Source organism: Dasypus novemcinctus, chromosome 14 (genome assembly GCF_030445035.2).
Source record: "Dasypus novemcinctus isolate mDasNov1 chromosome 14, mDasNov1.1.hap2, whole genome shotgun sequence".
Classification (NCBI taxonomy): domain Eukaryota; kingdom Metazoa; phylum Chordata; class Mammalia; order Cingulata; family Dasypodidae; genus Dasypus; species Dasypus novemcinctus.
This window is the reverse complement of record NC_080686.1, coordinates 23,568,190-23,581,682: the sequence shown is the minus strand read 5'-3', so window position 1 is coordinate 23,581,682 and position 13,493 is coordinate 23,568,190. Positions and strand designations below refer to the sequence as shown.

Below are 13,493 nucleotides of genomic sequence, written 5' to 3'. Positions count from 1 at the left end.
TCTAAACCATGCCACATTTTTACACTTCATATGTGAACTATGAATTTTGGGTTGAACTTTTATGTTCCTCAGAATTGGGCTCACCTTTCTTTTTTTCCTTAACAGATGACCTAGGCATTCATCTTATTACTAAAATCTTCCAGGTTCTTAATCGACAAATTTGTGTAATGTAGCCCCCTTTTTTATAAAAGACACTCTTTATTGGGCCCCCTGGTTTCCCATTCTAAGTTGGACCAATTGTTTCTGAGACTGCTGCCCAGCCAGCCTTCTAAGGTTCCTTTCTGTTGTCTCCTGGGTTAGTGCCACCATTTTCCCAGATTCTCGTTCTCCTTTTTCTTTGAGTCCTTTTTCCCTTGGGCTTTGCTATTTCTATATCCCAGCCATACTGACATTTTCTCTGACCCTTGAAATATTCCTATCTGGTAGCCTTTGCACGGGCTTCCCTCTCTGCATTGAACAGTCTCCTCCCCTCCCTGCCTCAGATCTCCACATCGCTCCTTCCTTCATACCATTCACGTGAGGTTTAAAGGTCACCTCCTCACAGAGACCCCCCCAACTGTCCAATCTGAAAAAACAAACAAGCAAAAAAACGCTCTCGGGCATTCTCTATCAAAACAGCTTCTTCTTTTATTTGCAACTGAGCACTTCTCAGTTCCTGATATTTTCCGGTTTTATTCATTTATTTATGTTCTGTCCCTCCCCACTAAAACGCCAGCTTCCCCAGGGCAAAGGTGTTTTCCCCTGTCTTTCCATCTGGGAATCCCAGCCCCTAGAGCAGTGCAGAGCATCTGGAAGAGGCTCAAGAAACATGGCTGAAAGGACTTTCCGAAGGTCGCCTTCACACACAAACGCTCGGATTTCTTCTACTCCCTCCTTTGACACGACAGAAAAAATAAGAGGTCAGAATCTTAGTATCTCTCTTCCAAAATCGTCTCCTCTGAGAAATAAGCTCTCAGAGGAAAGAAGAATTTAGATTGGTGTACAAGACGCCAAAGGACTAGGGAAGAAGCTTAAAGAAAAACAGACTACTGTCATGTAGTTACCGATCCGGATTCGTGCAGCTGGGAGAGTATGCAACTGATGGGTCGAGATACGCTGTTGGTGTTTTGCTCCTGGAAATATGCAAGACGAGATATTTCATAGATCCTTCCATTGCAAAACACTGAGATGCTGGGGAAATTGCAATGGTAAGTGACTTGATCAGCTTTCAAGATAATAAGGAAAATTCTCAGAAACATGAATAAAATCAAGGTGTGGCCCAGGTGATGCTTCCTCCTAGAAGACTACCGCTGTGTGGGCTGGCTGGCTGCCAGCGATCCTTGGTCCTTGGCTCTTCCGTCCCATGGCAATGTCCACAGCAGCTTCACTTGGCTTCTCCTTTCTCTTCCGGGTTCCGTCGCCTTCTAGCTTCTGGGTGTTTCCTATGTCTTCCCTCTCTGAGGCTTTATCTAGAAGGCCTCCAATAATAGTTTGAAGGCTCGTCATGATTCAGGTGAGCCACACCTTCACTGAAGCAACCTCACCAGAGGCCCTACTTACAAGGTTCACACCCACAGGAATGGATTAAAACGAAGAACGTGGGGTTTTTTGAGGGGATACAGAGCTCCTTGCCACCCCAGGCATGGAGAAAGGGAGGGCATGTCTGTGGGGTCGGCCCTACGGATTTGGAAATAAGCTTGCTACCAATCATTGTAAAATCAACCCATAACGGATGAGATCAATGTCCTAAGAAGTTTTCTAATGAGTGCATCTGACTATTGCTTAATTCAGGTGCTGGCAAACCATGACACACAGGCCAAATCTAGCCCACCCCCTGGTTTTGTATGGTCCGTGAGCAAAGCAGCGTTTCTACATTATTTAATGGTTGAAAACAAAATCAAAAGAGGAATAACATTTGGGTAACATGTGAAAATTATATGAAATTCATATTTCAGTATCCATAAATTTGTATTGGAACATAGCCACACATATTCATTTACACGTTGTCTGTGCCTGCTTTTGTGCTGTAACGACAGAGCTGTGACAAAGATCACATGGCCCTCAAAGCCCAAAATACTTACTATCAGTCTCTTTACAACAGTTTGCCTACCCCTGGCCTAATGGAAAGTATTGACTCTGTAAAGAATGAAAAATGTAATAATTGGGGTAGCAGATGTAGCTCAAGTGGTTGAGTGCCTGCTTCCCATATATTAGGCGTGGAATTCAATTCCTGCTACCTCCAAATAAAAGGCAAAAAATTATTTTAAAAAAATCACAATACTCAGAAATGTCAACAGCAGATCCTTAGGGGGAAAAAAGTCAAGTAAAAGAAAGTCAGATCTACCTATCCAAGTACTAATGTCTGAGTTAGCAAGCCCTATTAGGACCTATTGCAAAAATGGATGCATCAAGCTAAAACAGCTACCATTTTTAGGCATTTCTACATGCCAGCCTCTGCACTTAGCACTTTACAGACATTATCTTATTGTGTACTGACAACAAGCCTGTGAGTTAGGTGGGTGTTAGTTCCATTTTAGATGTTGAGAATATAAGGTTCAGAGAAGTTAAAGATTTCCCCAAGGTCCCACGGTAACCGGAAAACCTTGCATCTGGGACTGCCTGACCAAAGTTCTTACCGCTCATCTCCACAATCGTTCATGTTCCAATTTCATACTCACGGAGGAAATGTCCTTGTCACCACTCGCACCTGCAGCACCTAGTCCAAAGCCCAGCACTTCACAGGCGATCACAAAGGATTTGGAAGACACCATGCTCACTCAGCCAAGGCTTATTATAGTTCAGTTTCCCATGTCACTTGCCTACCTGGAAAGAATGCACTAGATAGAGAACCCAAGAGTCCTGTCCGTTGCCGGCTATACCTCACTAAACCTCACTCTCAAATCAAAATAAAAAATGGATCTTAATTTATACATGAGTCTTTTATGAAGTTGGTTAGTGTAAATCAATCCCAGATCCACTCTTGTGTGCTAACAAAATCAGCATTTTTAGCCTGCAGTGCCGTGGAGTTCAAGCCTTCCACAAGGTCATGTTCACAAGATGAGTATCTGTGGACCTTCGGGGATCAGCCAGACAGCAGCCTGCCTCACTGTGCATTGCCAGGGACCCCACAAGGGAGAAAAGAAACAAAAGATCCAAGAGCCAAGGCTGCCTTGCTGGTAGGAGCAAAGCTGGGGTTCAGAAGCAGATCTTTCTAACTCCAAACCCAGTGCTATTTCCTCTTGCCGTACCTCCTCTTTAACACATTTACGATCTTTATTTTTCTTTAATCACTCAAGAGATCCATATTCAATTCAGAAAAAATAATAATAATAGAGAAGAAAAAAGAAAAAGTCACACATAATCCCTCTTCCCAGAGATAATCTATTAATATTTTGGATCTTATTTTTTCTGATTTTTTTCTTATGCATTTATATGTTTTAACCAAAAATGTAGGTATATGTCTTGTCACCTGCTTTTGCCTCTGAGAGTATGAATATTTTAAGACAATTTAGATCTATATAATAATTTTTAATGATGTCATCTTTTATTGTATTGAAACACCATAATTTATTCAAACAAAATCTTACAGTTGGGAACTGAGCTCCTTTGGTTTTCAGTTTACAATCCAAGGCGTCTATCTTCTCAGCAGTTAATTCTCCTCCTGGCGACGAGGTGTCTCTCTCAAACACTAATATTCAATCCCATATTGTTCGCTTTTTTCTCCATCTCTGGGGTCAGAATCAATGCAAAGTGGACAGAGTTGTCCAAAATAGCAACTTGGTTTCTAGTAAGTCTAAACTGGGAGGACCATTGAGAGAGGGCAGCAATAGGGGCTTCCGAATAAGCTCCCCTCACCACAAGCCTAGACCTAGAGACACCCCAAATGAGAGAGAGAATGAGCCTGCAGAACGGACACAGCCCCAGCCGCCTCCCAGAGGCCTGGGCGCTGCCGCCCTCCGCAGCCAGCGCAGGGCGCCCCGCACCGCCCCCGGGAACCCAGCGTGGCCCTCGCTCTTCGGGCGCAGGCAGATCTTTGGACAAGGAGAAGGGCTAAGGTGCCCACGCCCTCTTCTCTCGACCTCGCCCATCGGATCAGAACACCCGGCAGGCACCTAGGGACCGCGGGAGGCCCAGGACAGAGGCGCCACGTGTCCGCAAGCACCCCCTAGGCCCGTCCTCCCCTTTGCTTCCCCACACGTCTCATTCACGCTAGCAGGCCAAGACCGAGACCTCGTGGCTTCAGATTTGCCGCGGCCACCCTCTCAGCTTGGCTCCTTCCAGCCCCGCTGACTCAGCCCTGGTGGGGATGGTCAGTCTTCAAAAGGCCCTTTGTCTGGCAGCGACATGAGTCATTCTGAGTAATCAAGTAATCACAGGAGCCGATGAACTGTGCAGGGACCTGTTATTTCCTCTCTCCTGCCAACTAAGGCGCAGAGGTTCCTGCCTCCTCTGCCCCATGTGAGGCGGCTCGCAAAAGGTCTGGCCACCCTACGAGCTCCCTGGGGCTCTTCGGCTCACCGAGCCCCTTGTGCCCTCGCTCCAGGGGTCTGTCGGGACACCTGCCCACCCAGAAAGCCTGCTAGCATGGTCAGCGGGCTTGGGGGGCCCTGGTTTTAAACCCAACTCTCCCCTGGGCTGTTGGACCTTGGAGAAGGCACCTCGCTTCTCTGAGCCATGGTGTCCTCATTGCAAAATGGAGAGAGCAAGCTGCTTTCACAGATTGTTGCAGGAGGCTGGCAGGCAAGGCCTTCGAGGCGCTGCCCCTCTGCCCCCACCACGGCCACCACACCCCCCAGCGGCTGCAGGCCCTCTCTGCCTCTACCTGGGTTATTCCCTTGCCATGCCTTCACCTCCCCTTCTTCCTTTCCCGGGACTACCCTTTAAGTTCCGCTTCCCCAGGAAGCCTTCCTGGTACCCTCTTTTGGCGTCAGGAAGGGGACTCCCCTGGGGCCCCCTCCCACGGGCTGGCCCTACCCCCTGGCTGGCCCTGCTTACCACCTGCACAGCCCTTCCCTCCAGCCTTTGAAATGATTTCTCCACCTCGCTTATCCATACGCTTCTCTAGGGCAGGAGGTTGGAGCCTTTGCTCGCCAGCTCTGAGCTCCGGTGCCTGGCAGGTGGGTCTAGCCCTAAAGAAGGGGGAGGGGGAATGGCAGAGGAGAAGGTGTTCAAACTGCGGCATGGCATTCCCGAGCTCTGGAAGCCAAGGCTATCCTTCCCTCTCCGGGTCGCTCCCTCCCCAAACGCCAAGCCTCACCTCTGACAACTGAAAGCCGCCTTTTAAAGGGATTCCAACAAAGCCCGGGCACCTGGGCAGGCAGCTTGGCCTGAGCCGCCCATCTGGATCTCCAACTCCGTGGCCAGGATTTCTGAGAACCTGGAGGCCAGAATGTCTGCCCCGGAGCCCCCGGGCCTGTGTGTGCACAATCTGTAGCCCCCTCCAACACCAACAACCCCGGCAAGACAAGGCCAGTTTGTTCCAAGGGGAGGAGTTCTAAGCAATTTGCTCTTTCCTGAATGACCGAGTATTCTTTTTCCCGAAAACACGGACAGTCTGAACAGAATTTGTTCAAAAACATCTTCCCCCCTAGTTTCAAATTAGGGGAGGTTCATTGTTCCATGTGACCAGTTTGTGATGGTGACATCAGCAATAGCAAAAAGGAGGGCTCGGGACCACCCCAGCCCCTAGGAGTATGCAAATGCAAGCAGAAAAGCCGGGAATGAGAGTGCAGGGGTGGATGCCAAGTGCTCACACTGTTTTCCACGAGACCTGCAGGTGTCATTTCCACCTCTGATCAGTTTCAGTGTGCAAATGGTTTTGCATGTACCACACATACTTTTTTTTTTTTAGCTCGACTCTCAGGCTAAGGAGGAAAACACTGTGGTCTTTTATAAGGAAAAGAGTCTCCCTAAGGAAATAATGAAGGCCCCGATTGCTCCAGTCTTTCAAAGGAGACTGCACAAAGCACTCCCGAAAAACACTGTGGGGAATAATTTTGTGTTAGCTGGGGAATTGGTTAGATGATCTAATAGGCCTTTGCCCTCGCTCTAATTTCTGTGATTCATGTGTGACTTATTTAATTGTTATCCTCTTTTGCAGATATATAAAAGGATGCTTTTATTCCTTTTTAAAAAATCTGAATTCAAATCATCTTAATTTCGCACCAAGTTCCTACACTCGTCACCCTTCAGAACACTGACATTTTAACTTTTTGACCTACCCTGAACCCTCCGGTTACCTCCCCTGATACAAAAAGTGCATCTGTTGCCTGGCCCTGTGGAGCGCAAGGGGGGAGCCTCGGGGAGCCTCCACCCAACAGTGCACTGAAAACAGGTTGGGAGAATTAAGGGTTAAGCAAAGTCCCCAAGGAATTCCAATCTGTTGCTGGCCGCTAATTCAGATGCTGCCTGGGGCCTAGGTGTAACCACAGCTAGGAAAACTTATCCTCAGCAGCATTTAGCATTTATCACGGTCAGAAAACCACCTGTTACTTGGGAGAGATTCAAAAGAATTTTGAGCCATAATTAAAGCAATAATGAACAAAAACATATTGTGAATTGGTACCCAAACCCCAGGCAGATGTGTTATTTAATTGTGGTTTGATCTGTGCTATTAATTTGGAATAAAAATAACAGACAACAAAACATAGACCAAACCAAGATCCTGCCTGCCCCGGTGTTTTGTTTCTTTTCAAGTCCTCAACAGTTGTGGCTGGTAGCCCCCACGCAAGCGGCGTTGTTCTCGCAAAGCAGGGGGGTCTGACAAGGTATTAAAATAGCACTGGCAGCCAATCAGAACCAAGTGAACGCCTGGGTCCTCAGGAATATCCCTAGATGACAATGGAGGGAGAGATATGAGCAGTCAGAGCCAGGGTGGGGGCGGGGCGGAGAGGCGGGGTGGGGGGGGAGGTGTCCTATCCTCATCCTCGAGGGCCAGGTCTCCCACTGCTGAGGGCTCTCCCTTTTCACCCTGCCGAAGCCACGAGCTGATCCTTCACCCCAGAGGAATACACACCTGAGGACACAGAACTGCCCAGGAGACACACCACTGTGAAACACACTGGGAAACACCTGAAAACACCTTTCTCCTATTGTCGGCAGAATTGCGGTTAAACCCAGGAGTTTATACACATATGGGTCGGTGGCAGGGAGGGGTCAGTTTCTCCTTGGAAGTTCTGGTCCATTTAGTGGCTATTGGGTTTGTGGGAGGTTTTAAATTTTTTTTTTAGGCTCTCATTCCATCTCTTTAATCTCCTTTGTAATCTTCAGAGAGAAGTCGTGCTCTTGAGAGGGTGAGGGAAAAGGCAATGGGGTTGTGAACTGAAAGAGAGAGGGTCAAAGCAATTTTGCAGTGTGTGTGTTCATAACATTGCATTAAATATTACTCCTAAGAAATTCAGAATTCAGTTGACAGATATATGCAAATACGTGAAAAAATGGGAAAAGACAATTCAAAAGTTGAAGGCATCACTTTGAATCGCAATGATCTTTAATCTCCTTTTACCACAAGGAAAAAACTGCAGAGAAAAGAGCCCCAAATGGCACAAAATAAAACCTACCGATGTACTGTTGGCATATATTTTAATTCTTGAACAATTACCCTGCCATATACATTCATTCATGAATTTTACATATTGACACATTAAATTTTGAAACTGCAAGAGAAAAAAACACCCCAAAATGCAGAGCTGACTGTGAAACGTGGTCTCCTCTGCCAGGATATGCCCACATCCCACAGGAGGACCGTGGCGAGCAGGAGGCACTGTTGACCTTCCTTCCCCTCAAGTGGCTTCATGAGACCCTCTGGGACTTTCAAATGTACATTCTCTGGACTTGAAAAAGTTTTGAGTAGATCTTCTTTGGAGACTATCTCTAGAATAGGTAAAATACACTGCACTGAGACCAGCTCAATCTCTTTCAATGTCTCCCAGATGTCTTCCAAATTAATTAGTCTGGCATTCAAGATAGCCCAAATATGGCCCCAAGCAACTCTGCTGGGCTCACCTTCCATTACTCTGCAAACTCTGTACCAGCCACGGTAGACTCCCGGATACTTTACAAAACTGTCTTGTTTTTCCAGTCTCTGTGCATTTGTTCACTCTGTTTCCTCCTCTAGAAACACCCTTCCCAACTCCCTCCAACTCAGGTGAAGTCTCTCGCCAAGGCCATTTCTGACATTTAGTCATTTCTGTAGTCCCAGCTTTTAGCAAAAATGTGTTGGAGGTGGTAGAGACTCCATAGGCGTTGAAGGAATAAATTTTCTCGTCTTTTTCAAAAATTCATTTTTCATTAAGTCTTTTCTGATCCCTCCCTCCTCTGGACCCCCAGAGCACATTTCCGGAATTCTTTTGTGGGGCACCCCCTATTCCATACTAAAGTTACTTATCTATTTCTCCTCTTCCTTTAGCCGCATCTCACCCCACCAGATTGCCAGCTCCTTGTCTTGCTCTGTCCTTGTCTTAGACTGCCAGAGCTGCTATGACAAATACCACAGATTGGTTGGCTGAAACAGCAGGAATTTATTGTCCCACCACTTGGAAGCTTGAAGTCCGACACCAAGGCATCCGCAGGCCCGCTTTCCGGTGCTGGTTTGTGGCAATCCCGGGCTTGTAGATGCATCTCTGTCTCTGGCACGCTCTCTCCTTCTCTGGCATTTCCTGACTCCTATTCAGTGGTCTGAATTTCTTTTGCTTATAAGAACTCTAGTCATATTGAATTAAGACCCGCCCCGTTCAATTGTGCCTCACCTAAATTCATAACCAAAGGTACTATTTACAAGTGGGTCCCCACCCACAGGACCATGGCTTAGGACTTGAGGGTGTCTCTGCAGACGGGGACATGATTCAACTCCAAAGAGTCCTCTGAAACTATTAACTCATTACGCTCCATGGACCTTGACTCAGCTGTGTTTAATGATAACAATAACCCGACCCCTACCTTTGAATTTGACCAAGCACTTCCACATTCCCCATGTCACAATATCCTTACAATAAGTATATAAAAAAGGAAGGGGCTCCCTTTGGTAGATAATAAGTAACTTTTATTGAGGGCTTCCTTGACACCTGCCACAGTTAACCATATAACCTTATTTAATCCTCACCACACATGAGGACAGTCCTTTATTATTATTATTACTAAAACTTTATTTCAGGGAAATGGACTTGGCCCAGTGGTTAGGGCGTCCGTCTACCACATGGGAGGTCCGCGGTTCAAACCCCGGGCCTCCTTGACCCATGTGGAGCTGGCCCATGTGCAGTGCTGATGCGCGCAAGGAGTGCCCTGCCACGCAAGGGTGTCCCCCGCGTAGGGGAGCCCCACGCGCAAGGAGTGCACCCGTAAGGAGAGCCGCCCAGCGCGAAAGAAAGTGCAGCCTGCCCAGGAATGGCGCCGCCCACACTTACCGTGCCGCTGACGACAACAGAAGCGGACAAAGAAACAAGACCAGCAAATAGACACAGAGAACAGACAACCGGGGGAGAGGGGGGAATTAAATAAATAAATAAATCTTAAAAAAAAAAACACAACAAACAAACTTTATTTCAAATTTAAAAAATAAAATAACAGACCAAAGGTCACTCAATAAGTTATGGAGGCATTACTTCAAAAAAGTCCTGGGGAAGCAGATGTGGCTCCAGCCATTGGGCTCCGGCCTACCACATGGAAGGTCCGTGCTTTGGTTCCTGCCACCTCCCAAAGAAGTCAGTGAGCTGGCGTGACAGGCAGGCATGGCGAGCTGATGCAATTAGAGACACAGTAAGAAAAACATAATGAGAGCACAACAAAGCAGGGAGCAGAGGTTCCCAGTGCCTCCTAAAGAGGACAGCAGGACAGGGAGCTGGCACAATGGGGAAGCATGGCGAGTTGATGGGACAAGATGACAGGACATGAGACACAAGGGGGAAAACATAGCGAGAGAAACAACAAAGCAGGGAACTGGCTTAAGCAATTGGGTGCCTCTCTCCCTCATTGAAGGTCCCGGGTTCAGTTTCTGGTGCCTCCTAAAGAAACAAGGAAGCCAAACAGACACAGCAAGTGCAAACAAAGAGAGGGTGGGGAGAAACAAATACATAAATAAAACAAATCTTAAAAAAAATTTTTGTTAAAGTTCTGTCCACTTTTTTATCATCTAATGCCAAAAACAAACTCAATTGTTCCTCCAGTGTTCAGAAAGACACACAGATGAGCATGGATTGGTTAAACGACATAATCAAGGTCTTCTTGTTACTGAAGAACACGGGGAAATGCCCTGTTTTCTCCTCCTTCCACAGAGGAAGATCCGTGGTGTAGCGGGCCTGGGTGAGTAGCCCCGGGCACCCAGCTGGTAAAGGCTGAGCCGGCATGCCAGCGCGCAGGGGGTGCAAGCTTAGAGAGGACTTCTCCAAACCTCAGAGCCGTCGAGGTCCGTTCTTCCCACCACACGCTTCCGCCTCTTCTGTCGTCTCTGGAAAGGCCCCTAAAGCTGAGAGCTGGATCTCCCTAGGCGGGAGAGCACGCGCCTGCGAGCTCCGATTCTGGAACCCAGCTTCCCCGACGGCAAAGGGCTTGGCGCCGGCTGGTGGGTTTCTCCGTCTCTCCGGCTGTAAAATGGGGGCCACGAGAGTCTGCACCCCATCGGGGTGTTGTGAGGACACTTGGGCTCATAGGTGAGGCGGGTGCGGCGCGGGCGCGCTTTACGCGGGCTTGGCCCCTGGCGCCGTTCGCGGGGCTTCTGAAGCCCCTGGCTGGGCCCCGCAGGCTGGGCTGGGGCTTCCAGACCCGCGTGGGCGAGGACCACCCCAAACAGTGGCGAGAAGGCGTTCCCTCCTCACGTGCAGCCCACGTCGGAGCTCCAGGAGCGTGAACAGACAGCCTCGCCGGGGCGGGACGGCGGCCGACCACGTGGCGCGGGGCGCTCCTCCGCGGAAGCCCGGGGCTCCCCTCTAGTCCTCCCCTGGCCGGCCTCCCTCCAGAACTCACGCCAGGCCCCGGGGGGACGGCACTAACCCCCGTGCAGATGTTCACTTCGCCCCGTCTTCCACCTGGTCCTCCAGATGGGGCTGACACTCTATCCTGGCCCCTTTTCCATTTGTGTGCACTTAGCGCACTAAAAGGCCGCGAGGGGGCCCGTCGCACATGCGCTCCCGGCTCCCTCTCCGGCCGCCTCTCCGCTCCCAGCGCCCGGCTTCTCTTCCTTTGTTTCCTTCTGTTTTTCCCTCGCCCCTTCCTCCCTCTCCATCTCTCTGTCCATCTGTCTCTCTGCATCCGGCTTTCTCTCCCCGCTCTCCCTCTCCTGCTCTCTCTCTGACACATGCCCCCCCACACACACACACACATACCCTCACACACAAAACCCAACACGCCAGGCTAATCGGGCTCCCAAGTGAGCTTGCCTCACCGCTGCAGGCCGCGGGGCGCGGGTGTGGGTTAAACAGGACGCGCTTCACACCTGTCAGTTAAGCTCGATCGCTGGCTGCGTGAAAACTTACCCGGCTGGTCAGGGACAGGCGACCTGGCTGGCGGGGGCCCGCGCCCCAGCTGTCCCTCCAAGCGCGCTCGCGGAACAATCGCTCCTTCTGTTCTCCGTGGAGCAGCGCGTGTCCCGGAATGTCCCAGGAGCAGGTGTGGCCCCCCCCATAGGGTGGACACAGGGCACTGTTCCCGGCACGTTTTTAGAACTGGATGGGCTGCAGTTGATCAGCTATTTTTACAAAATGCCAACCGCGCAGCCGAAGGACAAACCCCGCGGAAGGAGGGACGCGGCGGCGCGCGTGGAGCTGGGCTGCCTCGGCGGCAAGGGAGCGTCCGCGGGCCGCACGGGCCTAACGGGAAAGAAATATTACCCCGCCTGAAGGTGCCTCTGTTAATATATTACTTTCGATTTAAAGCAGTCTGCCAGCTGGAACGGAGCCCATCAAGAGCGGACGCGGGATGTTGCTGCGAGGGCAGGGTGGGAATGTTTTCAAGGGCCGGCTGAGCTCCAAGCCTGTGTATATCATCGGGTTCACTTGACAGTCATTGGCAGGCGCGGGGCGTTGAAAGCAGCCTGGTGCTAGACGCCGAGAATGGCCCTCTCGGCCTCACGGAGCTTATAGTTTACAGGAGAATAAGGGCAATTACTGAACAGGACGTGACAGCTTGGGGTGCTGAGTGTCGTGAACGGGGACGGGCAGGCGCTGAGAGCAGACCGCGCGCAGGGCCGCTAATGTCAGACGGCCAGGCAGGGCCCCCCCCCCCCCCCCCCCCGAGGAGGGACCCGGGCCTGAGATCTGACCGGTGAGCAGGGGCTCGCGAGCAAAGGAAAGGAGGAAGGATTCCAGGGAAATGGGATGAAAGTGAAAAGGCCAGAGTGGGAAAGACTGGAGAGAGGAGAGAAGCCGATGATGAAAGGTCCAAAAAGCCCTGTTAAGGAATTTGGGGCCTCAACCTCAGGTCAGTGGGAAGTTCCTGAAGAGTTTTAAGTGGGACCCGATGTCGTCACAACTGCATTTCAGAAACATCACTCTGTCTGCCGTGGGGAAAAAAGCAATGGAGGCACGCAGACCTCCCGGAGGCTTTTGCTCTTGCTACAGTGGAGACAAAGAAGGAATCAAGGCGGTGGAGGAGGCAAAGCAATAGGACTCTGACGGCTGGCCCTTCGTGGGGATGGTTGGGAGAAAGACTCTAGGATGGGCCCTTGGCCTTCGTGGGAAGGCTAGAGCCTTCTTGTGGAGGGAGGGAGGGCTGAGTGGTCAGGGAGGTGACATGTCTCACTTGAGACGTCCTGGTTTTTGAGATGCCCTGGACAGCTGGCACTCCGACTCCAGGGTCTGACCAGCCTCCTCACCGGCTGCCCTTGCATCATCTCTTCCCTCTAAATGTGGGCAGGACCTGTGACTTGCTGCTGACCAATGGAAGATGGCAGAGGGGACAGGATGCCACTCCTGTGACTACATTATATAAGTCCTGGTCTCAACAGCTGGGAATTAGAGCCGCCGTCTGTGGGCTTGCTGGGTCCTGCTTGCTGGGCCCTGCTGGCAGAGCCTGTAGGAGCTCAGGACAGTCCGCAGCCAGCCAGAAGCCTTGGCCCTTGGGCAGACAGCCACGAGGAAAATAAGCTTGCCAATAACCTGAATGAGCTTGGAAGCAGCTTCTTCCCAGTCGGTCGTTGATTGCAGCCTCGGGAGACACCGAGCCGAGCACCTGGCTAAGCCAAGCGCAGGCTCCAGTCCCATGGAAATTGTGAGGTAATAAATGTGTGTGGCGTGCAGAGCTGCTGTGCGCAAGGAGTGCCGTGCTACGCAGGGGCGCCCCCAGGTAGAGGTGTTCCGTGCACAAGGAGTGCACCCCGCAAGGAGAGCCACCACACGTGAAAAAAAGCGCAGCCCGCCCAGGAGTGGCACAGCACATGGGGAGAGCTGATGCAGCAAGATGACGCAACAAAAAAAAGAGATGCAGTTTCCAGGTGTCACCTATGGCACAAGCAGACAGAAGAACACACAGTGAGTGGACACAGAGAGCAGACAATGGGGATGGGGGGGAGAAATAAATAAAATAAA

The 13,493-nt window shown here is 50.4% G+C and overlaps 1 long non-coding RNA gene across 1 annotated transcript; it reads right to left on the bottom strand.

The window, feature by feature from the left end:
- Positions 1–9,485: 9,485 nt before the first annotated feature.
- On the bottom strand, positions 9,486–11,775 carry LOC139436398 (uncharacterized). Its single transcript, XR_011645626.1, has 2 exons — positions 11,445–11,775; positions 9,486–10,556 (listed from the first exon to the last, which is right to left on the bottom strand). It is a non-coding gene; the product is annotated as an uncharacterized lncRNA (long non-coding RNA).
- Between the last annotated feature and the right edge of the window lie 1,718 nt (positions 11,776–13,493).